Raw genomic sequence first — 26,465 nt, forward strand, 5'->3', positions numbered from 1 at the left:
GCATTCTATAGGCTCTACCTGATTAGCTAAAATGTCATCCATCCTTTAAAGAGATAGATCCTAGTAAACCAACTCTAGGGATAATATCTTGACCTAATATTCTAGCTACCATAATCATGTCCACCAAGTAAGTTGGGAATGCTTCTACCCATTTGCTATACTTATCTATTATTGTTAAACACCCCTTCTTCCCCTCAATTCGGAATAGTTCACTAAGTCCATTTCCAAAAGTTGGAATGGATATTCTACAAAAAATGTTTTTGTTTAAGTAATTATCCTAACATGTTCTATCGTCTGCTCTACCATACTCCCTCTATTTATACATGGCTCAAGCCATGTATCAATATTGCTACATATCTAAACAAATTATCCTTATGTCAGCCCTTCTCTTGTAGGATTGCCCCCTTTTATTTTCCACATGTCCAATTCTCCCTGGGGCCTTCATCCTCGGCTATTCTGTAACAATTCTCTGTCAAGTGTTTTATCTTCTTTAAGATGTATCTGTGCTGTTTTGTATGGTTTTAAATGTCTATGTGCTTGTCTGTGTAAATAGTAACTTTTCTCTCCTTTCTTATTTCACCGGTTCTAGTCAATGGTACTATTTCGGCCTACTGTGCAGAATAGTGTCTGGGCAATGGTTCAGTGTCTAACACCTGAAACCAACTAAGCTTTCATTGTCCTTTTAGTTAGGGTAACAATTACTTTCAACAAAATGATCATATCTCCTCCTAGTGAATTTACCAAACATAACCTTAAAATCAAAACTAAAATACATGCCTGCCAACGGAGCCGATAGTCTCTCCATGAATTAATATCCTAAAGCTAAGTGAACCAAATTCTCTTCCTATCTACTCCTGCTGGCCCCCCTCCTTTCTTCCTGCTACTCCCCAACCCTCAAGGTTTCAGCAGTGCAGGGGAGGATTTCTCCGTCTGCCCTTCTATCTGTCTCCAGCTTTTTCTCATAACAGAAAGTATCAAATCTGGGTTGTTTCCAAATATTGACTAAATGTCTCATTGTCTCCTTGGTTGCACTCCTGAACTTTAGAAAAATCAACCTGTCTAGATATTGCATATCTACTTAAATTTATCACAATACCCTCAATGATCCTAGATCACCTACAAATGTCATATATCCCTGTCCTGTTGACCTAAGTCTACCATTATTAAACTTATTCACAACAAAATATAATACTATTATATCAATTCCACAGCCTTGTTGTGTTAAATCTCTTACACTGCTTTCAACCACAGCTGACTTCCTAAGGAAAAATAAACGTATCTAGATCATGTAAAAAATACCCCTGTTACTGGTCAAAATATTTTCAAATAACATAATCAGATCAAAATGACTAATCTGATTTACTCCACCAAGAAACATTATTGTACCCTTATTGTTCTACGAAAATAGACTTAAGGAAGCCTACCCTTAGTCTAAGGCTTTGCCCTTTTAGTCTTCTCATTGGTTCAAATTATCAATTGTGTCTAAGAACTTTAACTCCATCATAATTATCAGTTCTACAAATTCCCTTGCAATCAATATCACCAATGACCTTAAATTCACCATCCAAATGGCTTTTCAATGTGGCTGATCAGACCACACAGGAAAAGTCACCAGAGGGGTCAAAAGTCATTCCACCCTTTCAGAAGCGTGTTTCTTACTACATTAAACAAATTAAAGCTAAGAACTTTATCTACATTTTGTATCCCAGGTTCCCAGAACATTCCCTATCAAAATCATTTCATGTGTTTATTAAAACTCAGAAAACCAAACTTCCAAAATGCCATGTGTGTATACCCCTTTAAGATATCCTGTCCCTAGGTGAAAGCGCTCCTTTTTCCATAAAATAACCACGAATATTTGGTCATCATTCCTTATACTACACCGATTCAGAAACCCAAACGTTAGCTACAAACAAAACCTAATAATAACTCCACTGTACTTCCTCAAATCATTCATAATTTGTTTTAAACTTCCTCAACGGTTCTGTGTACTTTAATTGAACATACACTACCCTTGGATAAAATATTTTACTTCCAATCTATGAAACCCCATATTTAAGGTACTATTTGACTAATTTGACCCAAGATTGCTTAAAACCTTAAAACCCCTTCAGTTTGTCTGCAAACAGGCCCATTCTGTTTGCTAGGAATACCCTGCCATTATACACAACTGTGTTTAATGTGCATCGTCCCTGTAAAATAAAATTAACTCCATGTATCGCTCATCTCCCGTAAATTCCTGCACCTCCTTTACGCGCTTCCCCCTCCTGCTTCCACTCGGAACAGGTTGTGTCTGTTTTTCGTTTTAGCGTTTCCAATATTCTACCGGGCTCCCCGTCGACTGGGAGTCCTTTGGGTGCATTAATACTACCTTATTTTAGCCATCCCTTATATAATTTTTCGCCTCTCCTCTTCCATTCTTTCCCATCACGACCACCATTCCTTTCGAGAGTCGCTTTCAAAGTTTTCAACACCCGTTCTGGTTCAATATCCCCCATTCTCACGTTACCTTTTCCACAGAAGAATTATGTCTCCCTTCCTATGATCTCTTTTACCCCGCTAATTTCTAGACCTGTTTTAACAATGTATTATGCCCACCCGGTAAAACCCCAATATAACCTGGAACCTAGCCTAGAACCTAGCCCATACCCTTTTTGTATAGGACCTCGTAAAGGACCTCGTCCAGGGAATCAAAATACACTCACACGGTAAACCCCCAAAATATAACCTGGAACCTAGCCTAAAACCTAGCCTATACCTCTTTGTATAGGACCTCGTAAAGGACCTCGTCCTGGGAATCGAACTAATCCTGAACCTTCTCTATAAGATGAACAACCCTGTAAAGCATTACTGGATAGCCGATATATTAAACACAAACCAGATATTCAGATCGCTGTCTAATATCCAATGTACTACATTCACACGATTGGGTTGGCCTCCCAAACTTCACACAGTCCCGTTGATAGTCAGATTTATCAACCACATTCAAACCGATACCTAGTATCTAGTACATTTCAATCGCTGGTTATATTCGATATTACCCACATTCAGTCGGTTAAATAACTCAAAACCTATACCCGAAACCTAGCCTGAAATATGATCAATATCTACAGGTCCTCGTAAGGGTCCTCGTAAGAGGTTAACCACACACACACATTCAGTCGGTTAAATAACTCAGAACCTATACCCGAAACCTAGCCTGAAATATGAGTCAATTAATTTCAGGTCCTCGTAAGGGTCCTCGTAAGAGGTTAACCACACACACACATCATATTACCTAATACATATCATTCATCACAGTTCTTAATAGGTCACATGCATTACTGTTTAACTGGTTGTCAACAATGCATTTATCACTTAATCAAACTCCAAATGTTCAATACATACTTCAACCAATTTGTATATGTTAAAATAAAAATTTGGTCTCTTACATCAAACAGGTGTCTCACAAAAATACATTTGGAAATAGCCAATGTGCAGAACTTCAGTTATTCACAATAGGTGTCTGCTTACCTTTTTAGTTGACCGGTCAGGATTTGTGAAACACACCGTCCGACGACAGCGATGGCCAATCGGCCGGACAAGTTCCAGCGAAGTCCCTACAGCAGATCACGTCGGGGTCACCATGTTAGGTTGCGTCAATTCGAATCTGGTGTCAGGACAAAGAGAAACTCTGGTCTCTAGTACTGTTTCACAGCTGTTTATTAAGCTAAGTAAATAGTGATAAATGCAATGTTCGTATATACGGGTTCACTGTAACACCTCGCAGGGCAGACAGAGAACTGAAATGACATCATAAGTTCTTCCTTAAATACTTCTTGACAGACGTAGTTCCCTCTCCCTGAGGGCCTGTCATAGTAGAGGCTTGGGTGTGGTTTAGACTTACTCCAGCCTATCGTTGGCGTGCAGGCTGGTCCCAGCCTCTAGACGCATCTTTGTTGCCAAGCATAGTTGTCTTCTAGCTTATCTTCGTGTGTGTACCCGAGAGTCAGACACCCAAGGACAGTGCCTGTTCTTGTGCCACAGCCATTCTCCCCTATATCAGTTCCTCACATACACCTGTCCTTGAGCGGCCCCACAACCAGGCATTGTGTGTGTGTGTGTCACGAGTCTACTCAGCCTACACTACTAGCCAGCAACCCTCTAGTTAGTCATGTCTATTATATGTCTCTCAATCTATGTTAATACAATATAAACCTCTTATGTTTAGCATTAGTATTCATAAGTTATGCACCACAACAAATTTTATTATATAGGTTTAAATAGTTGTAATATACTGCTCAAAAAAATAAAGGGAACACTAAAATAGCACATCCTAGATCTGAATGAATGGAATAATCTTATTAAATACTTTTTTCTTTACATAGTTGAATGTGCTGACAACAAAATCACACAAAAATAATCAATGGAAATCCAATTTATCAACCCATGGAGGTCTGGATTTGGAGTCACACTCAAAATTAAAGTGGAAAACCACACTACAGGCTGATCCAACTTTGATGTAATGTCCTTAACCTCTACGGGCTAGGGGGCAGTATTGAGAATTTTGGAAAAAATATGTGCCCATTTTTAACTGCCTCCTACACCAACTCAGAAGCTAGAATATGCATATTATTGTTCAGGTTTGGATAGAAAACACCCTAAAGTTTCTAAAACTCTTTGAATGGTGTCTATGAGTATAACAGAACTCCTATGGCAGGCAAAAACCTGAGAAGGTTTCATGCAGGAAGTACCCTGTCTGACAAGGTGTTGTTGTTCTTGCTTCTGTTTATTGAAGAGTCAGGATCTTAGCTGTAACGTGACAATTCCTAGGGCTCCAATAGGCTCTCAGAACCCGGGAAAAACCTGAACGATGACGAGGCAGCCTCAGGCTGAAACACAGAATCCCCTTTTCCAAGTGGCCCATCAGAGGACAATGGAATTAGGCGCGTGCCCGATTCGACCCCGTGCAGTATTTTCCTTCGGCTGTTTAGCTAATTGCAGATTCCCGGTCGGAATATTATCGCTTTTCTACGAGATAAATTGCATAAAAATTGATTTTAAACAGCGGTTGACATGCTTCGAAGTACGGTAATGGAATATTTAGAATTTTTTTGTCACGTTCTACACCATGCGCACGACCGTGATTTACCATTCTGATAGTGTCTAGAACGCACGAACAAAACGTCTCTGATGGAACATAACGATGGATTATTTGGGACCAAACCTACATTTGTTATTGAAGTAGAAGTCCTGGGAGTGCATTCTGACGAAGAACAGGAAAGGTAAGACCATTTTTCTTATAGGAAATGTGATTTTGGTGAAGGCTAAACTGGGTGGGTGTCTAAATAGCTAGCCCGTGATGGCTGGGCTATCTACTTAGAATATTGCAAAATGTGCTTCATCCGAAAGCTATTTTAAAATCGGACATATCGAGTGCATAGAGGAGTAATGTATCTATAATTCTTAAAATAATTGTTATGCTTTTTGTGAACGTTTATCGTGAGTAATTTAGTAAATTGTTAGTAAATTCCCCGGAAGTTTGCGGGGGATATGCTTTTTCTGAACGTCACATGCTAATGTGAAAAGCTGGTTTTTGATATAAATATGAACTTTATTGAACAGACATGCATGTATTGTATAACATAATGTCCTAGGTGTGTCATCTGATGAAGATCATAAAAGGTTAGTGCTGCATTTAGCTGTGGTTTGGGTTTTTGTGACATTATATGCTAGCTTGAAAAATGGGTGTCTGATTATTTCTGGCTGGGTACTCTGCTGACATAATCTAATGTTTTGCTTTCGTTGTAAAGCCTTTTTGAAATCGGACAGTGTGGTTAGATTAACGAGAGTCTTGTCTTTAAATAGCTGTAAAATAGTCATATGTTTGAGAAATTGAAGTAATAGCATTTCAAACGTTTTAAAAATCGCGCCACAGGATTCAACTGGCTGTTACGTAGGTGGGACGAATTCGTCCCGCCGGTCCCATAGAGGTTAAAACAAGTCAAAATGAGGCTCAGTAGTGTGTGTGGCCTCCACGTGCCTGTATGACCTCCCTACAACGCCTGGGCATGCTCCTGATGAGGTGGCGGATGGTCTCCTGAGGGATCTCCTCCCAGACCTGGACTAAAGCATCCGCCAACTCCTGGACAGTCTGTGGTGCAACGTGGCGTTGGTGGATGGAGCGAGACATGATGTCCCAGATGTGCTCAATTGGATTCAGGTCTGGGGAACGGGCGGGCCAGTCCATAGCATCAATGCCTTCCTCTTGCAGAAACTGCTGACACACTCCAGCCACATGAGGTCTAGCATTGTCTTGCATTAGGAGGAACCCAGGGTCAACCGCACCAGCATATGGTCTCACAAGGGGTCTGAGGATCTCCTCTCGGTACCTAATGGCAGTCAGGCTACCTCTGGCGAGCACATGGAGGGCTGTGCGGCCCCCCAAAGAAATGCCACCCCACACCATGACTGACCCACCGCCAAACCGGTCATGCTGGAGGATGTTGCAGGCAGCAGAACGTTCTCCACGGAGTCTCCAGACTCTGTCACGTCTGTCACGTGCTCAGTGTGAACCTGCTTTCATCTGTGAAGAGCACAGGGCGCCAGTGGCGAATTTGCCAATCTTGGTGTTCTCTGGCAAATGCCAAACGTCCTGCACGGTGTTGGGCTGTAAGCACAACCCCCACCTGTGGACGTCGGGCCCTCATACCACCCTCATGGAGTCTGTTTCTGACTTTTTGAGCAGACACATGCACATTTGTGGCCTGCTGGAGGTCATTTTGCAGGGCTCTGGCAGTGCTCCTCCTGCTCCTCCTTGCACAAAGGCGGAGGTAGCGGTCCTGCTGCTGGGTTGTTGCCCTCCTACGGCCTCCTCCACGTCTCCTGATGTACTGGCCTGTCTGCTGGTAGCGCCTCCATGCTCTGGACACTACGCTGACAGACACAGCAAACCTTCTTGCCACAGCTCGCATTGATGTGCCATCCTGGATGAGCTGCACTACCTGAGCCACTTGTGTGGGTTGTAGACTCCATCTCATGCTACCACTAGAGTGAAAGCACCGCCAGCATTCAAAAGTGACCAAAACATCAGCCAGGAAGCATAGGAACTGAGAAGTGGTCTGTGGTCCCCACCTGCAGAACCACTCCTTTATTGGGGGTGTCTTGCTAATTGCCTATAATTTCCACCTGTTGTCTATTCCATTTGCACAACAGCATGTGAAATTTATTGTCAATCAGTGTTGCTTCCTAAGTGGACAGTTTGATTTCACAGAAGTGTGATTGACTTGGAGTTACATTGTGTTGTTTAAGTGTTCCCTTTATTTTTTTGAGCAGTGTATATCCTCTAGGGGCTATGTGGGCGTGCCACCCCTGGTACACCCTATCAACAACAGGTGAAATATCAAGAGCGCCAAATTTGAAAACAATTAAATGTCATAATTCAAATTTCTCAAACATACAACTATCTTACACCCTTTGAAAGATAAACATCTCCTTAATCTAACCACGTTGTCCGATTTCAAAAAGGCTTTACGGCGAAAGCATAAAGGTAGATTATGTTAGGAGAGTACATTGACAATAGCTGTGTGTAATGTTTTGTCAATTCAAAGACAGGCATCACCAAAAGCAGAAAACCAGCTAAAATTATGCACTAACCTTTGACAATCTCCATCAGATGACACTCCTAGGACATTATGTTAGACAATACATGCATTTTTAGTTCTATCAAGTTCATATTTATATCCAAAAACAGCATTTTACTATGGCATTGATGTTTAGGAAATCGTTTCCCTCCAATAACCGCCAGTCAAATCAGCACAACAAATTAAATAATTACTATTCGAAAACATTGGTAAAATATTATATTGTCATTCAAAGAATTATAGATTTACATCTCTTGAACGCAACCGGATTGCCAGATTTAAAAATAACCTTACTGGGAAATCACACTTTGCAATAATCTGAGCACTGCGCCCAGAAAAATACGCTTTGCGATACAGACTAACCGCCATGTTGGAGAGATCTAAAATCGAAAATACTATGTAAATAATAAATTACCTTTGATTCTCTTCATCAGATGTCACTTCCAGGAATCCCAGGTCCATAACGAATGTAGTTTTGTTCGAAAAAGCTCATAATTTATGTCCAAAAAGCTCTGTGTTGTTAGCACATGATCTATGCCCGCCGGACTTCACTTCATGAACGAGGGGGAAAAAAATATTTACGTTCGTTCAAACATGTCAAACGTTGTATAGCATAAATCATTAGTGCCTTTTTTAACCAGAACATGAATAATATTCAAGGCGGACGATTGCATTCTCTTTTAAAACGTATTGGAACGAGAGTACCCAACATGAACTCGCGCGCCAGAGTCTAATCGGCCACCACCGTTCCATGGCTCTTGTTCGGTCAGATCTCACAGTAGAAGACTCAAAACACTTTGTAAAGACTGGTGACATCTAGTGGAAGCCATAGGAAGTGCTCAAAGATTAATAAGCCCCTGTGTGTTTCAATGGCATAGGCTTAAAGGTAATTCAACACATCAGGTATCCACTTCCTGTCAGAATTTGTCTCAGGGTTTTGACTGCCATATGAGTTCTGTTATACTTTATACAGACACCATTCAAACAGTTTTAGAAAATTCAGAGTGTTTTCTATCCAAACCTGAACAATAATATGCATATTCTAGCTTCTGAGTTGGTGTTGGAGGCAGTTAAAAATGGGCACATATTTTTTTCAAAATTCTCAATACTGCCCCCTAGCCCTAAGAAGATATTGGTTATGCAAACAAATAGTTATGTCAAACCCTAACAGTAATCTGAAGAACATGCAGTCAATCCCTGTTCATACATTTATACAACAGAAGTAGCATGGTTGCCAACTTTTATGGCTTCATTTAGAAAAACTGAAATTCATGGGTTCGATCCATGTCTGTACCTGTTTTAAGAATTGCTGCTATCATTTCATTGTAGTTTCAATGGAGTGGTGTATATAAAAAGTACATTGTATTGATATTGCATTTTATCTGCAAATGAAATGGGATGGAAGCTCAGAGGGGGAATGCATGCAAAATATGTATGAGGTCCTCGGTTCAATCCCAAGATTCTCCACTGAGTTTATTTGAGTGCCAAATTCACATTTACACAACTACTACTTTCCAGAATGTTGATATATAATCCACAGCATAGACTGGCATGGTGGCCAAGTGGTAAGGCATCGGTCTCGTAAACCGAAGATCATGGGTTCAAATCCTGTCCGTGCCTTTATGAAAGACATCTGATATCATCGACCTATGCTTCTATTGGAGGACTTTGCAGAAAAAGCAAGTTGTATCAATATTGCAAAACAACTATTATAGTAAGGGGATGTATCTCTATGGTACAACCAGTACTTTACATGTATGCGGTCCAACGTTAATCCCCAACTTCTCTTTTCAGTGTATTTACTTGTTAAATTAGTTTATGCACAACTCCCACTTTCCAGAATGTTGACATTCTAAGAAGGAAATAGATATGCTAAATCATCTGTTTCTGTAAACTGAAGCACATGGGTTCAATCCTTATTCGACGTTTATGGAAGATAGCTGATATTATGGAAATGTACTTTCATTAGAACAGTGTAAAGAATAGGTAAATTGTATTGATATGACCACTGCGACCTGTATGCACTAGTCGGCTGGCCCTCGCTACCTATTCGTCGCCAGACCCACAGGCTCCAGGTCATCTATAAGTCTATGCTAGGTAAAGCTCCGCCTTATCTCAGCTCACTGGTCACGATAACAACACCCACCTATTGCACTCGCTCCAGCAGGTATATCTCACTAGTCATCCCCAAAGCCAACACCTCCTTTGGCCGCCTTTCCTTCCAGTTCTCTGCTGCCAATGACTGGAACGAATTGCAAAAATCGCTGAAGCTGGACACTTATATTTCCCTCACTAACTTTACACATCAGCTATCTGAGCAGCTAACCGATCGCTGCAGCTGTACATAGCCCATCTGTAAATAGCCCACCCAATCTACCTTCCTCATCCCTATATTGTTTTTATTTACTTTCTGCTCTTTTGCACACCAGTATTTCTACTTGCACATCATCATCTGCTCATCTATCAATCCAGTGTTAATTTGCTAAATTGTAATTACTTCGCTACTATGGCCTATTTATTGCCTTACCTCCTCATGCCATTTGCACACACTGAATATAGACTTTCTTTTTTCTATTGTGTTATTGACTGTAAGCTTGTTTATTCCATTTGTAACTCTATGTTGTTGTTTGTGTCGCACTGCTTTGCTTTATCTTGGCCAGGTCACAGTTCTAAATGAGAACTTGTTCTCCACTAGCTTACCTGGTTAAATAAAGGTGAAATAAAATAAAAAAAGAAACATTTTTTTCTCTCCCAGAAAGGGGATGTAGCTCAGTGGTAGAGCGCATGCTTTGCATGTATGATGTCCTGGCTTCAATCCCCAGCTTCTCCATTTAAAATTATTGCATTGACCCAACTCCTACTTTACAGAATGTTGAAATTTTAAGCAGGAAACAGAGATGTGCTAAATAATTTGGTCTTGTAATCTGAACGACATACGTTCAATCCCTGTTCGTACATTTATAGAACAGAAGTGGCATGGTTGCCAACTTCTATGGCGTCATTTTCAAAAACTGAAGTTCATGGGTTCGATCCCTGTCTGTACCTGGTTTAAGAATTGCTGCTATTTTTTCATTGTAGTTTCAATGGAGTGGTGTATCTAAAAAGTACATTGTATTGATATTGCATTTTATCTGCAAATGAAATGGGATGGAAGCTCAGAGGGGGAGTGCATGCAAAATATGTATGAGGTCCTCGGTTCAATCCCAAGATTCTCCACTGAGTTTATTTGTGTGCCAAATTCACATTTACACAACTACTACTTTCCAGAATGTTGATATATAATTTACAGCGTAGAGTGTCATTGTGGCCAAGTGGTAAGGCGTTGGTCTCATAAACCGAAGATCATAGGTTCAAATCCCGTCCGTGCCTTTATGAACGACATCTGATATCATTGACTTGTGCTTTTATTGGAGGACTTTGCAGAAAAAGCAAGTTGTATCAATATTGCAACACAGCTATTACAGTAAGGGGATGTATCTCCATGGTAGAGCCAGTACTTTAAATGTATGCGGTCCAATGTTAATCCCCAACTTCTCTGTTGATTGTATTTAGTTGTTAAATTATCTTTTCCACAACTCCCACTTTCCAGAATGTTGACATTCTAAGAAGGAAATAGATATGCTAAATCATCTGTTTCTGTAAACTGAAGCACATGGGTTCAATCCTTGTTCCACGTTTATGGAAGATAGCTGATATTATGGAAATGTACTTTCATTAGAACAGTGTAAAGAATAGGTAAATTGTATTGATATGACCACTGCGACCTGTATGCTCTAGTCGGCTGGCCCTCGCTACCTATTCGTCACCATACCCACTGGCTCCAGGTCATCTATAAGTCTATGCTAGGTAAAGCTCCACCTTATCTCAGCTCACTGGTCACGATAACAACACCCACCCGTAGCACTCGCTCCAGCAGATATATCTCACTGGTCATCCCCAAAGCCAACACCTCCTTTGGCTGCCTTTCCTTCCAGTTCTCTGCTGCCAATGACTGGAACGAATTGCAAAAATCGCTGAATCTGGACACTTATATTTCCCTCACTAACTTTAAACATCAGCTATCTGAGCACCTAACCGATCGCTGCAGCTGTACCAAGGCCATCTGTAAATAGCCCACCCAATCTACCTACCTCATCCCCATATTGTTTTTATTTACTTTCCGCTCTTTTGCACACCCGTATTTCTACTTGCACATCATCTGCTCATCTATCACTCCAGTGTTAATTTGCTAAATTGTAATTACCTCGCTACTATTGTCTATTTATTGCCTTACCTCCTCACGCCATTTGCACACACTGTATATAGACTTTCTTACTTCTATTGTGTTATTGACTGTGTAATAAATATATCGCATAAGCTGGTCTATTGCACAACACTTATCTGCTGATACAAAAGACACATTCTGTGTTGAACTGATACTAGCTATACACGCACACCCAGAAACAGATTGGCCGACTTAGACCTTACACAGCACTGATAAAACAGGAAATGCCCTGATCACAGGGGCCAACGGCCAGTCTCGCAATAACATCTTGTGACTACAGAGATACACAGACAATGACTCAGCACAAAATACACACGTACACACACACACAAACCCATCCCAGAGGGCTGGGTCAGCGGAACAAAGAACACACTCATGGACCAATGGGAAGTCGATACCGACCCGAGACCAGATCGTCACTCCACTCATCGACCAGTCAGGAGGACGAATCTACAAGACTCAACATACGTCATTACATTACAATCATGTTGTATAAAACAGATGCACACTATGTTTCTGGGCTCTCTTCCGCTAGTTCCCTAAGAGCTAAACGAACGAGTCCGTGCACGTTTTGCCAAATATCTTTGTCTCTTAATAAAGCTGCCTTACTATAATTGAATCCACCCAGTCCAGCGTCTTGACTTGGTCTCCTTCTCAAATAACTGATCATCAACAAAACTTGGTAGCAGAGGATGGTTTCATACTTCTGAATTCGGTCCATAGATGGTTGATGTGAGAGGGGACAAGTCCAGGACAATCTCGTGAGGACGGGTGACCTGTCCGCAGGAGCCATCGGCGATTCTGCTTGCCCCGGGAAACTGATCAACGAGCTCGACTAAAAAAAAAAAGGTAGGCAGAGCCTGTTAAAACAAAATCTGCATATTGTATTATAGTCTTATCCAAATTTTGATCAGAAGTACTGGGCGTGAGTATGAATTACTGTTAATATTGTATAAAATTATATTGATAAATGTTAAGGCTGAGTACAAGGATATTTTTGGTAATAGGCTTGATACCAAGTAGCATCAGTAGAAACTGGGATTGGTACAAATGTATACCGTGAGATTATGACCATTCACCGTGGCGTGTGGATAAGGGACATCAATAGAAAGTCGGATACATAAAAATGGAATAGAGAGATCGTGTGTCGATCGTGAATAGAGTGAACAGAGAGACCGTGTGTCGGTCGCCCATGCTAAACTAAAAAGCCTGTGTGGCGCAACATTGATAGAATATATCTGCCAACTAGGGAAGGCTTACTGGACTAGCTAACCAGAAGAGAATGCCCAGTTAAAGGTGGATAAAGTAAAGTAAATATAACTTAAATAAGTAACCCTGTTAAAAGACATTGGCCGAATGAGACGGCGGGGAGATAGTTAATCCGACCCTGGTCGGGATTTTCAATTTAGTGTGATAACGTGTTTAGTTTCGTCCCGGAGGTCTAGAATTTATTCTAGCCCGGTTGACTGTGTTTAGGGAGGGACCCGTGCGCCTCCAGTGTGTCTGGGATTCGTTCTCAGCCCTGTTTGAGAGTGCTTGTTTGTACGCGCCCCGTTGGTCTGAAGCAGGAGGTTTCAGCCCGGGTGCGCGTTCTGTCTGTCCGGAGGATTGAGGCGAGGTTTTGATGTGTGACTGGTTCCATGGGGCTCTGAACTGATTGGAAACTAAATTGAGGGAATAACCGTGCAGTTGGTATTAACCTGGGATAACGATCATCCAAGATGGCGTAGCAGTTCAGACGTCCTGTCGTGTCCCGTGTATATATATATATATTTACATATTTTTTTCTTCACTTACCTTTTACATTTTTTTTTATTCTAAATACTCAACCTCAAAGCACTCTCCTGCAACCCGCCTCATCAATTTAAAAAAAAAAGAAAGTATTATTTACCTCATCTGAATTCCATGACAGAAGCTAGCCAGAGGTTAGCCATTTTCACTGGCTAACGTTGAAGTTCAGCTAGCTACGGTTAGCTGTCCTCAGCTATCCATTAGCTCGAAAAGCTATCGCCAGTTTTTGTACAGCGCGACTCAGACCAGAGCATATCGGACCTATTCTCTCTCCTTTCCTCGATTTCTACCGCAGGCTCTGGACATTTACACCTGGATCTTGCAGCTAACTAGCTGCTACCTGAGTGACTATTGGCAACGTCGGTCACGGAATTAACACACACTATTACGGAGCTAGCTAGCTAGCCAGCTGAAGAGTTCCGTCAGCCACTCGTGGGCTATTCCTGAGCTAGCCAGCTGAAGTGTCTCCTGGGCTACAACTCACCTATCCTGACCCGTTTTACTGCCGATGCGGAGCCCCATTGGGTCTTCACGACTGGATCACCGACGTTATCTGCCCGAGGGAGTTGTCCAACGGGCCCCTCCGTCGCGACGTAACCTGATCGCCCATCTGCGGCCAGCTAATCGTTAGCTGTCTTTTCGGCTGCGATCTGAATAGGTCTGTCGGACACTTTTCTTGGGCCACTATAACTAACTATTTTGCCAACTTGGACAGGTCCCCCCTTCCACACGGAACCCCACTAACCCACAGACGGAAACGCACGAGGCGGCTAAAAACAGACCTCCCTCCCATCTTCCACCAGCTTGCTACCTACGGCCCGGCTAGCTGTCTGAATCTCACTGGACCCTCTGATCACTCGGCTAAGCATGCCTCTCCTTAATGTCAATATGCCTTGTCCATTGCTGTTCTGGTTAGTGTTTATTGGCTTATTTCACTGTAGAGCCTCTAGCCCTGCTCATTATACCTTATCCAACCTCTCAGTTCCTCCACCCACACATGCTATGACATCTTCTGGTTTCAATGATGTTTCTAGAGACAATATCTCTCTCATAATCACTAAATGCCTAGGTTTACCTCCTCTGTACTCACATCCCACCATACCTTTGTCTGTACATTATACCTTGAAGCTATTTTATCGCCCCCAGATACCTGCTCCTTTTTCTCTCTATTCGGGACGTCACAGACGACCAATTCTTATAGCTTTTAGCCGTACCCTCATACTTATTCTTCTCTGCTCCGCTGGGGATGTAGAGGTGAATCCAGGCCCTGCAAATCAAATCAAATCAAATCAAATTTATTTATATAGCCCTTCGTACATCAGCTGAAATCTCAAAGTGCTGTACAGAAACCCAGCCTAAAACCCCAAACAGCAAGCAATGCATGTGAAAGAAGCACGGTGGCTGGGAAAAACTCCCTAGGAAAAACTCCTGAGAAAGGCCAAAAACCTAGGAAGAAACCTAGAGAGGAACCAGGCTATGAGGGGTGGCCAGTCCTCTTCTGGCTGTGCCGGGTGGATATTATAACAGAACATAGTCAAGATGTTAAAATGTTCGTAAATGACCAGCATGGTCAAATAATAATAATCATAGTAATTGTCGAGGGTGCAACAAGCACGTCCGGTGAACAGGTCAGGGTTCCGTAGCCGCAGGCAGAACAGTTGAAACTGGAGCAGCAGCATGGCCAGGTGGACTGGGGACAGCAAGGAGTCATCATGCCAGGTAGTCCTAGGGCTCAGGTCCTCCGAGAGAAAGAAAGAAAGAAAGAGAGAATTAGAGAGAGCATATTTACATTCACACAGGACACCGGATAAGACAAGAGAATACTCCAGATGTAACAGACTGACCCTAGCCCCCCGACACATAAACTACTGCAGCATAAATACTGGAGGCTGAGACAGGAGGGATCAGAAGACACTGTGGCCCCATCCGATGATACCCCCGGACAGGGCCAAACAGGCAGGATATAACCCCACCCACTTTGCCAAAGCACAGCCCCCCACACCACTAGAGGGATATCTACAACCACCAACTTACCGTCCGAAGACAAGGCCGAGTATAGCCCACAAAGATGTCCGCCACGGCACAACCCAAGGGGGGGGCGCCAACCCAGACAGGAAGACCACGTCAGTGGCTCAACCTACTCAAGTGACGCACCCCTCCCATGGACGGCATGGAAGAACACCAGTAAGTCAGTGACTCAGCCCCTGTAAAAGGGTTAGAGGCAGAGAATCCCAGTGGGAAGAGGGGAACCGACAAGGCAGAGACAGCAAGGGCGGTTCGTTGCTCCAGCCTTTCCGTTCACCTTCACACTCCTGGGCCAGACTATACTTAATCATAGGACCTACTGAAGAGATAAGTCTTCAGTAAAGACTTAAAGGTTGAGACTGAGTCTGCGTCTCTCACATGGGTAGGCAGACCATTCCATAAAAATGGTGCTCTATAGGAGAAAGCCCTACCTCCAGCCGTTTGCTTAGAAATTCTAGGGACAATTAGGAGGCCTGCGTCTTGTGACCGTAGCGTACGTGTAGGTATGTACGGCAGGACCAAATCGGAAAGATAGGTAGGAGCAAGCCCATGTAATGCTTTGTAGGTTAGCAGTAAAACCTTGAAATCAGCCCTTGCCTTAACAGGAAGCCAGTGTAGGGAAGCTAGCACTGGAGTAATATGATCAATTTTTGGTTCTAGTCAGGATTCTAGCAGCCGTATTTAGCACTAACTGAAGTTTGTTTAGTGCTTTATCCGGGTAGCCGGAAAGTAGAGCATTGCAGTAGTCGAGCCTAGAAGTAACAAAAGCATGGATTAATTTTTCTGCGTCATTTTTGGACAGAAAGTTTCTGATTTTTGCAATGTTACGTAGATGGAAAAAAGCTGTCCTTGAAGCAGTCTTGATATGTTCTTCAAAAGAGAGATCAGGGTCCAGAGTAACGCCGAGGTCCTTCACAGTTTTATTTGAGACGACTGTACAACCATCCAGATTAATTGTCAGATTCAACAGAAGATCTCTTTGTTTCTTGGGACCTAGGACAAGCATCTCTGTTTTGTCCGAGTTTAAAAGTAGAAAATTTGCAGCCATCCACTTCCTTATGTCTGAAACACAGGCTTCTAGCGAGAGCAATTTTGGTAGGTGTGCCTGGCTCCACACCTACTCCCCAGGCGCTCTCTTTTGATGACTTCTGTAACCGTAATAGCCTTGGTTTCATGCATGTTAACATTAGAAGCCTCCTCCCTAAGTTTGTTTTATTCACTGCTTTAGCACACTCTGCCAACCCGGATGTCCTAGCTGTGTCTGAATCTTGGCTTAGGAAGTCCACCAAAAACTGTCAAAATCTTCATCCCTAACTACAACGTTTTCAGACAAGATAGAACGACCAAAGGGGGCGGTGTTGCAATCTACTGCAGAGATAGCTTGCAGAGTTCTGTCCTGCTATCCAGGTCTGTACCCAAACAATTTGAACTTCTACTTTTAAAAATCCACCTCTCCAAAACCAAGTCTCTCACCGTTGCCGCCTGCTATAGACCCCCCTCGGCCCCTAGCTGTGCTCTGGACACCATATGTGAACTGATTGCCCCCCATCTATCTTCAGAGCTCGTGCTACTAGGCGACCTAAACTGGGACATGCTTAACACCCCAGCCATTCTACAATCCAAGCTTGATGCCCTCAATCTCACACAAATTATTAATGAACCCACCAGGTACAACCCCAAAGCCGCAAACACTGGCACCCTCATAGATATCATCCTAACCAATGTGCCCTCTAATTACACCTCTGCTGTTTTCAACCAAGATCTCAGCGATCACTGCCTCATTGCCTGCACCCGTAATGGGTCAGCGGTCAAACGACCTCCACTCATCACTGTCAAACGCTCCCTGAAACATTTCAACGAGCAAGCCTTTCTAATCGACCTGGCCCTGGTATCCTGGAAGGATATTGACCTCATCCCGTCAGTAGAGGATGCCTGGTTATTTTTTTTAAATGCCTTCCTCTCCATCTTAAATAAGCATGCCCCTTTCAAGAAATTTAGAACCAGGAACAGATATAGCCCTTGGTTCTCCCCAGACCTGACTGCCCTTAACCAACACAAAAATATCCTGTGGCGTTCTGCATTAGCATCGAACTGCCCCCGCGATATGCAACTTTTTAGGGAAGTTAGAAACCAATACACACAGGCAGTTAGAAACGCCAAGGCTAGCTTTTTCAAACAGAAATTTGCTTCGTGCAACTCCAACTCTAAAACGTTCTGGGACATTGTAAAGTCCATGGAGAATAAGAACACCTCCTCCCAACTGCCCACTGCACTGAGGATAGGAAACTCTGTCACCACCGATAGGCCCACTATAATTGAGAATTTCAATAAGCATTTTTCTACGGCTGGCCATGCTTTCCACCTAACTACCCCTACTGCATTCAACAGCACTGCACCCCCCACAGCTACTCGCCCAAGCCTCCCCCATTTCTCCTTCTCCCAAATCCATTCAGCTGATGTTCTGAAAGAGCTGCAAAATCTGGACCCCTACAAATCAGCTGGGCTTGACAATCTGGACCCTTTCTTTCTAAAATTATCTGCCGAAATTATTGCAACCCCTATTACTAGCCTGTTCAACCTCTCTTTCGTGTCGTCTGAGATTCCCATAGATTGGAAAGCAGCTGCTGTCATCCCCCTCTTCAAAGGAGGTGACACTCTTGACCCAAATTGCTACAGACCTATATCCATCCTACCCTGCCTTTCTAAGGTCTTCGAAAGCCAAGTCAACAAACAGATTAACGACTATTTCGAATCCCACCGCACCCTCTCCGCTATGCAATCTGGTTTCAGAGCTGGTCATGGGTGCACCTCAGCCACGCTCAAGGTCCTAAACGACATCGTAACCGCCATCGATAAGAAACAATACTGTGCTGCCGTATTCATTGACCTGGCCAAAGCTTTTGACTCTGTTAATCACCACATCCTCATCGGCAGACTTAGTAGCCTTGGTTTCTCAAACGATTGCGTCGCCTGGTTCACCAACTACTTCTCTGAAGAGTTCAGTGTGTCAAATCGGAGGGCCTACTGTCTGGACCTCTGGCAGTCTCTATGGGGGTACCACAGGGTTCAATTCTTGGGCCAACTCTTTTCTCTGTATACATAAATGATGTCGCTCTTGCTGCTGGTGAATCTCTGATCCACCTCTACGCAGACGACACCATTCTGTATACTTCTGGCCCTTCTTTGGACACTGTGTTAGCAACCCTCCAGACGAGCTTCAATGCCATTCAACTCTCCTTCCGTGGTCTCCAACTGCTCCTAAACACAAGTAAAACTAAATGCATGCTCTTCAACCGATCGCTGCCTGCACCTGCCCGCCCATCCAGCATAACTTCTCTGGACGGTTCTAACTTAGAATTTGTGGACAACTACAAATACCTAGGTGTCTGGTTAGACTGTAAACTCTCCTTCCAGACTCACATCAATCATCTCCAATCCAAAGTGAAATCTAGAATTGGCTTCCTATTTCGCAACAAAGCATCCTTCACTCATGCTGCCAAACATACCCTCGTAAAACTGACCATCCTACCAATCCTCGACTTCGGCGATGTCATTTACAAAATAGCCTCCAATACCCTACTCAACAAGCTGGATGCAGTCTATCACAGTGCCATCCGTTTTGTCACCAAAGCCCCATATACAACCCACCACTGCGACCTGTATGCTCTCGTTGGCTGGCCTTCACTTCATAATCGGCGCCAAACACATTGGCTCCAGGTCATCTACAAGACCCTGCTAGGTAAAGTCCCCCCTTATCTCCGCTCACTGGTCACCATAGCAGCACCCACCTGTAGCACGCGCTCCAGCAGGTATATCTCTCTGGTCACCCCCAAAGTCAATTCCTCCTTTGGCCGCCTCTCCTTCCAGTTCTCTGCTGCCAATGATTGGAACGAATTACAAAAATCTCTGAAACTGGAAACACTTATCTCCCTCACTAGCTTTAAGCACCAGCTGTCAGAGCAGCTCACAGATCACTGCACCTGTACATAGCCCATCTATAATTTAACCCAAACAACTACCTCTTCCCCTACTGTATTTATTTATTTTATTTATTTTGCTCCTTTGCATAATATTATTTATATTTTAACTTTTAACTTTCTTCAAACTACAAATCTACCATTCCAGTGTTTTTCTTGCCATACTTTATTTACTTTGCCACCATGGCATTTTTTTGCCTTCACCTCCCTTATCTCACATCATTTGCTCACATTGTATATAGTCTTATTTTTTTTTCTACTGCATCATTGATTGTATGTTGTTTTACTCCATGTGTAACTCTGTGTTTTTGTATGTTGTCGAACTGCTTTGCTTTATCTTGGCCAGGTCGCAATTGTAAATGAGAACTTGTTCTCAACTTGCCTACCTGGTTAAATAAAGGTGAAATAAATAAAATGTATTAGTATACTTAAATAAAATATAAAAAATAAAAAAAACTTTGTTTACGAGGGTGGGGCACCAGAGATAAGTCTGAGCCAGCACCGTGAATACATCGCTGGTCTTGACCAACGACGGGCTAAGTATACAAAGATAGAGGGACATTTATACAAATAATAACATGGCAGCCATTCCGCCCACCAAACTTAAATTCAGTGAATATTTGGAACAAAAAATACAGGATAGAGCTGGGGGAAAGGAATAGTATAAAGCAATTGGTAGGAGAGATTTGGGATTGTACACAAATTTGGGTCGGCGTACAGGCCCCAATCTCAGGGCCTCGTGAAACGCGCCAATCAATCCCTTAAGGCTAGAATAGCTAAGGTGTGTGCAGGTTCAAAACTGACTTGGGTGGAGGCCTGCTCTCCAGGAGCAGGGACCCATTTTTCTCCTTATGAGACTATGACTGGTAGAGTCAGGCCTGGTCCACCAAGGGAGGGAGGTCATATGCCCGCCCTTGATGTACAATAAATTGCAATGTCTGACTATGTGAGAAAACTGACGGAACTGTCTGCAGCTCTCTCCACACAGATCCGCAAGGTCCAAGAGGGGGAGCTGTCGGGAGACTCGCCACCACTGAAGGTAAAAGTTGGGGACTGGGTGAGGGTCAAAGTCCACAAGAGAAAGTGGCTAGAACCCAGGTGGACTGGACCGTACGAAGTGAAGGAAGTTACTTCACACTCTATTCAGGTCAAAGGCAAATCAGGCGCGCCTTGGCACCACCTTACACACTGCACTCCGGCCCCAACCCCTTCCAGAACTTTGACTGAAACCAGGGCCGATTTGCGCGCCCTAAAATTCGATTCCAACCACTGAAACCTTAGTTGGGGAAAATGGGACCACAGCTCCCGTTTACACGACCTAAGGCGCCACGCCCAGGGTCGGGTTATCTCCCTCCCTGGGAGAGGCTGGGGATATCAGCTCCCCTGTTTGTTATTTTCATAATCATTTCCGGAGTATCCTTAGGAACTCTCACTGGTGGGGATTTGAACATTGCATGGAAAAATATTAAGTTAGTAAAGTGAATTGCAGGTGGAGTTAATTTTATTTTTACAGAGACGGTGCACATTAAACACAGTTGTGTATAATGGCAGGGTATTCTTAGCAAACAGAATGGGCCGGTTTGCAGACAAACTGAAGGGGTTTAAGGTTTTAAGCAATCTTGGGTTAAATTAGTCAAGCAGTATGTTAAAGTAGGGGAGTTTAATAGGTTTGAAGTACAGTATTGTATCCAAGGGTAGCGCATGTTCAAGTAAGTTTAAAACTAATGACCGGGGGGAGTATAATGGAATTATAAAGTATTTTTAGGTTTGGTTTGTAGTTAACGTTTGGGTTTTTGAATCGGTGTAGTATGAGGAAATGCTGACAAAGTGGTTATTTTATGGAAAAAGGAGCGCTTAACTGTCTTTGGAAGAAATCCTAGGGACAGGATATCTTAAAGGGGTATACACACATGGCATTTTGGAAGTTTTGTTTTCTGAGTTTTAATAAACACACAAAATTCTTTTCATAAGGGATGTTCTGGGAACCTGGGATACAAATGTAGATAAAGTTCTTAGCTTTAATTTGTTTAATGTAGTAAGAAACACGGTTCTGAAAGGGTGGTATGACTTTTGACCCCTCTGGTGACTTTTCCTGTGTGGTCTGATCAGCCACATTGAAAAGCCATTTGGATGGTGAATTTAAGGTCATTGGTGATATTGATTTTAAGGGAATTTGTAGAACTGATAATTATGATGGAGTTAAAGTTCTTAGACACAATTGACAATTTGAACAAATGAGAAGACTAAAAGGGCAAAGTCTTAGACTAAGAGTAGGCTTCCTTAAGTCTATTTTCCTAGAACAATAAGGGTACAATAATGTTTCTTGGTGGAGTAAATCAGATTAGTCATTTTGATCTGATTATGTTATTTGAAAATATTTTGACCAGTAGCAGGGGTATTTTTTACATGATCTAGATATGTTTATTTTCCCTTAGGAAGTCAGCTGTTGTTGAATTCAGTGTAAGAGATTTAACACAACAAGGCTGTGAAATTGATATACTAGTATTACTATATTTTGTTGTGAATAAGTTTAATAATGGTAGACTTATGTCAACAGGACAGGGATACATGACATCTGTAGGTGATCCAGGATTATTGAGGGTATCGAGATAAATTTAAGTAGATATGCAATATCTAGACAGGTTGATTTTTCTAAAGTTCAGGAGTGCAACCAAGGAGACAATGAGACATTTAGTCAATATTTGGAAACAACCCAGATTTGATACTTTCTGTTATGAGAAAAAGCTGGAGACAGATAGAAGGGCAGACGGAGAAATCCTCCCCTGCACTGCTGAAACCTTGAGGGTTGGGGAGTAGCAGGAAGAAAGGAGGGGGGCCAGCAGGAGTAGATAGGAAGATAATTTGGTTCACTTAGCTTTAGGATATTAATTCATGGAGAGACTATTGGCTCCATTGGCAGGCATGTATTTTAGTTTTGATTTCAAGTTTATGTTTGGTAAAATCGCAAGGTGGAGATATGATCATTTTGTTGAAAGTAATTGTTACCCTAACTAAAAGAGCAATGAAAGCTTAGTTGGTTTCAGGTGTTAGACACTGAACCATTGCCCAGACACTATTCTGCACAGTAGGCCGAAATAGTAGCATTGACTAGAACCGGTGAAATAAGAAAGGAGAGAAAAGTTACTATTTACACAGACAAGCACATAGACATTTAAAACCATACAAAACAGCACAGATACATCTTAAAGAAGATAAGACACTTGACAGAGGATTGTTAAATGATAGCTAAGGATGAATGCCCAAGGGAGAATTGGACATGTGGAAAATGAAAGGGGGCAATCCTACAAGAGGAGGGCTGACATAAGGATAATTTACTAACCTTACCAAAGACACTGTTTAGATATGCAGCAAAATTGATACATGGCTTGAGCCATGTATAAATAGGGGGAGTATGGTAGAGAGCATGGTAGAGCAGGTGATAGAACAGGTTAGGATAATTATTTAAACAAATTTTTTTTTGGAGAATATCCATTCCAACATTTGGAAATGGACTTATTAAACTATTCCGAATTGAGGGGAAGAAGGGGTGTTTAACAATAACAGATAAGTATAGCAAATGGGTAGAAGCGTTCCTAACTTACTTGGTGGACATGATTATGGTAGCTAGAATATTAGGTCAAGATATTATCCCTAGAGTTGGTTTACTGGGATCTATCTCTTTAAAGGATGGATGACAGTTTAGCTAATCAGGTAGAGCCTATAGAATGCCAGAGTTAGAGATACCAGAACAGGTAGACATAGAAATTAAAGATATACTGGCAGAGCACATGAGAAGACTGTTTGTTAACCAAACCCGTATGTCCAGGAATTTGTGTCCAACAGGTGAATTACAGGAGAGGGTGATTCACTCGGTCCGGCCAGGGGACTGGGTATGGATCCAGTCCCTGAGGAGAAAAAACTGGAAGCAACACCGTTGGGAAGGCCCATACCAGGTTCTGTTAAACCATTACCTTTGCCATTAGAAAAGCTGAGAGAGTCACTTGGGTCCACGTTACCCACTGCAAGAAGGTATGTACACATATCCACTGCTGATCACACACAGAGTTAGGAGAAGAACCGAGTACCAATAGGGTCCGGGGGTTACCTCCTTAACGAAAATTTCCTATCCCGACCGTTCATCACTGTGTGTGCTCCTAGAGGTGTGAGTATGGGGTGGTACCTAGCAGAGAGACTAAGGGCAGGAGAGGGTTGGCGGTTTTTGGAAAGAGTTTAGACTCTGAGCTGCATCATAGTCTAATCTGACTGATACATTCAGATCCACCACCTTCTGGCACTAATCATATGATACCGTTGTCATTGAGAAAAAGTAGAGGATAAACTATATAATACACTGATGAGTGACTTACAGAATAAGGAGTCAAAGAAGATCAAGATGTAGGATTTAAGGTAAACATTAACCTGTTAGGGTATAGGGGGCAGTATTTTCACGGCTGGATAAAAAAATGTACCCGATTTAATCTGGTTACTAATCCTACCCAGTAACTACAATATGCATATACTTATTATATATGGATAGAAAACACCCTAAAGTTTCTAAAACTGTTTGAATGGTGTCTGTGAGTATAACAGAACTCATTTGGCAGGCAAAACCCTGAGACAGATTCTGACAGGAAGTGGATACCTGATGTGTTGAATTGACTTTAACCCTATACCATTGAAAAACAAAGGGGCTGAGGAATGTTTTGGAACTTCCTATTGCTTCCACAAGATGTCCCCAGCCTTTACAAAGTGTTTTGAGTCTTCTACAGTGAGATCTGACCGAAGAAGAGCCTTGGAACGGTGATGGCCCATTAGACACCTGGCGCGCGAGTTGATGGTGGGTACTCTCATTCCGAAACGTTTTAAAAGAGAACCCAATGGTCCGCCTTGAATTGTATTCATGTTCTGGTTAAAAAAGTCCCTAATGATTTATGCGATACAACGTTTGACATGTTTGAACGAACGTAAATATATTTTTTCCGTTCGTGAAGTGAAGTGAAGTCCGTCTGGCTTAGATCATGTGCTAACAACACGGAGGTTTTTGGACATAAATGATGAGCTTTTTTGAACAAAACTACATTCGTTATGGACCTGGGATTCTTTGGAAGTGACATCTGATGAAGAGAATCAAAGGTAATGGATTATTTACATAGTATTTTCGATTTTAGATCTCTCCAACATGGCGGTTAGTCTGTATCGCAATGCGTATTTTTCTGGGCGCAGTGCTCAGATTATTGCAAAGTGTGATTTCCCAGTAAGGTTAATTTTAAATCTGGCAAGTCCATTGCGTTCAAGAGATGTAAATCTATAATTCTTTGAATGACAATATAATATTTTACCAATGTTTTCTAATATTAATTAATTATTTTGTTGTCATGACTTGACTGCCGCTATTGGAGGGAAACGATTTCCTGAACATCAACGCCATAGTAAAACGCTGTTTTTAGATATAAATATGAACTTGATAGAACTAAAAATGCATGCATTGTCTAACATAATGTCCTAGGAGTGTCATCTGATGGAGATTGTAAAAGGTTAGTGCATCATTTTAGATTTTATGGTTTTGGTGACGCCTGTCTTTGAATCGACAATACATTACACACAGCTATTGTCAATGTACTCTCCTAACATAACCTAACTTTATGCTTTCCCCGTAAAACCTTTTAGAAATCGGACAACGTGGTTAGATTAAGGAGATGTTTATCTTTCAAAGGGTGTAAGTTAGTTGTATGTTTGAGAAATTTGAATTTTGACATTTATTTGGTTTCAAATTTGCCGCTCTTGAAATGCACCTGCTGTTGATAGGTTGCGCCACGGGTGGCACGCTAACATCCCACATAGCCCCAAGAAGTTAAACAATTTCCTGGGAAAGAAGACAACTGTATAGGAATGGGGGTTGGCCAGATTGAAGTGCTCAGCCAACCCACCTCGGTTCACCTGGATTCCTGATGAGCACCAGTGTTATAGATACAAGAATGACACCGAGAATTAAGATGATTTTAATGGCTGGAAAGGTAATCGTTAATGTGACTGACTTAGGTTTGAAAGCACAGGAGAAAATGTTTAACCTCATAGCACATATTGCTGATGAAGGGTGGGCTAGTACCAGCGAAGGACGCATACGACAAGAATTACCACAAAGGGTGGTTAGGAACTTGCGCCCTGGGGTTATTGGTCCAACCAGTTTGAATTAGTGATAAGAGACCAGTTATAGGAGGCTAAAGTAGGTACAGGAGGAGTTTTGACCAGGATGGGAGTAGCTTTGTCTAGATGGATGCTATTGGCATCCTCAGGGAAGTTCCAGATGAATACAAAGCTATGAATCAAATATATTCATGAATAAACCGGGGATGCAGTAAAGAGGTTCTCTGACCAATTATCCGCCACCCCCCTCATGACCTGGTAAAATAGACTGACTCTCGATATGTTATTGGCAAAGGAGGATGGTGTAGGTAGAATGATTAGGTTCATTGCTGTACGTACATTCCTGATAACACAGCCCATGTTTGGGAAATGGAAAAGTGTTGTAGGAACTGTATTATGGGCTGCTTTCACCGGTATGAGTGTGTTTGTGTTGTGTGGTTGTTGTTTGGTCCCATGTGCGAGAGGTCTTATTTCCAGGATTCTGGAGAGATTGATAACGGAGCAGATGGGCATCCGGAATGATGCCTTTGATGGAAGTGACCCCAGAGGACACTGAATCCAGCTCTGGGCAATGATCCTTGGTTTACTGTTGAGGAAGCAGAACCTACTTACATATTCCAAGACTAGATGTGTCACGTCTTT

At 42.4% G+C, this 26,465-nt stretch overlaps 1 protein-coding gene and 1 non-coding gene across 2 annotated transcripts in view; both read left to right on the plus strand.

The window, feature by feature from the left end:
* Positions 1 to 26,465, plus strand: part of LOC115183659 (glycine receptor subunit beta) — a 144,500-nt gene that overhangs the window by 15,028 nt on the left and 103,007 nt on the right. The window lies entirely within an intron of this gene.
* Positions 9,171 to 9,242, plus strand: trnat-cgu (transfer RNA threonine (anticodon CGU)). Its single transcript has one exon. It is a non-coding gene; the product is annotated as a tRNA-Thr (tRNA).

Source organism: Salmo trutta, unplaced genomic scaffold, assembly GCF_901001165.1.
Source record: "Salmo trutta unplaced genomic scaffold, fSalTru1.1, whole genome shotgun sequence".
In the NCBI taxonomy this organism is placed as follows: Eukaryota; Metazoa; Chordata; class Actinopteri; order Salmoniformes; family Salmonidae; genus Salmo; species Salmo trutta.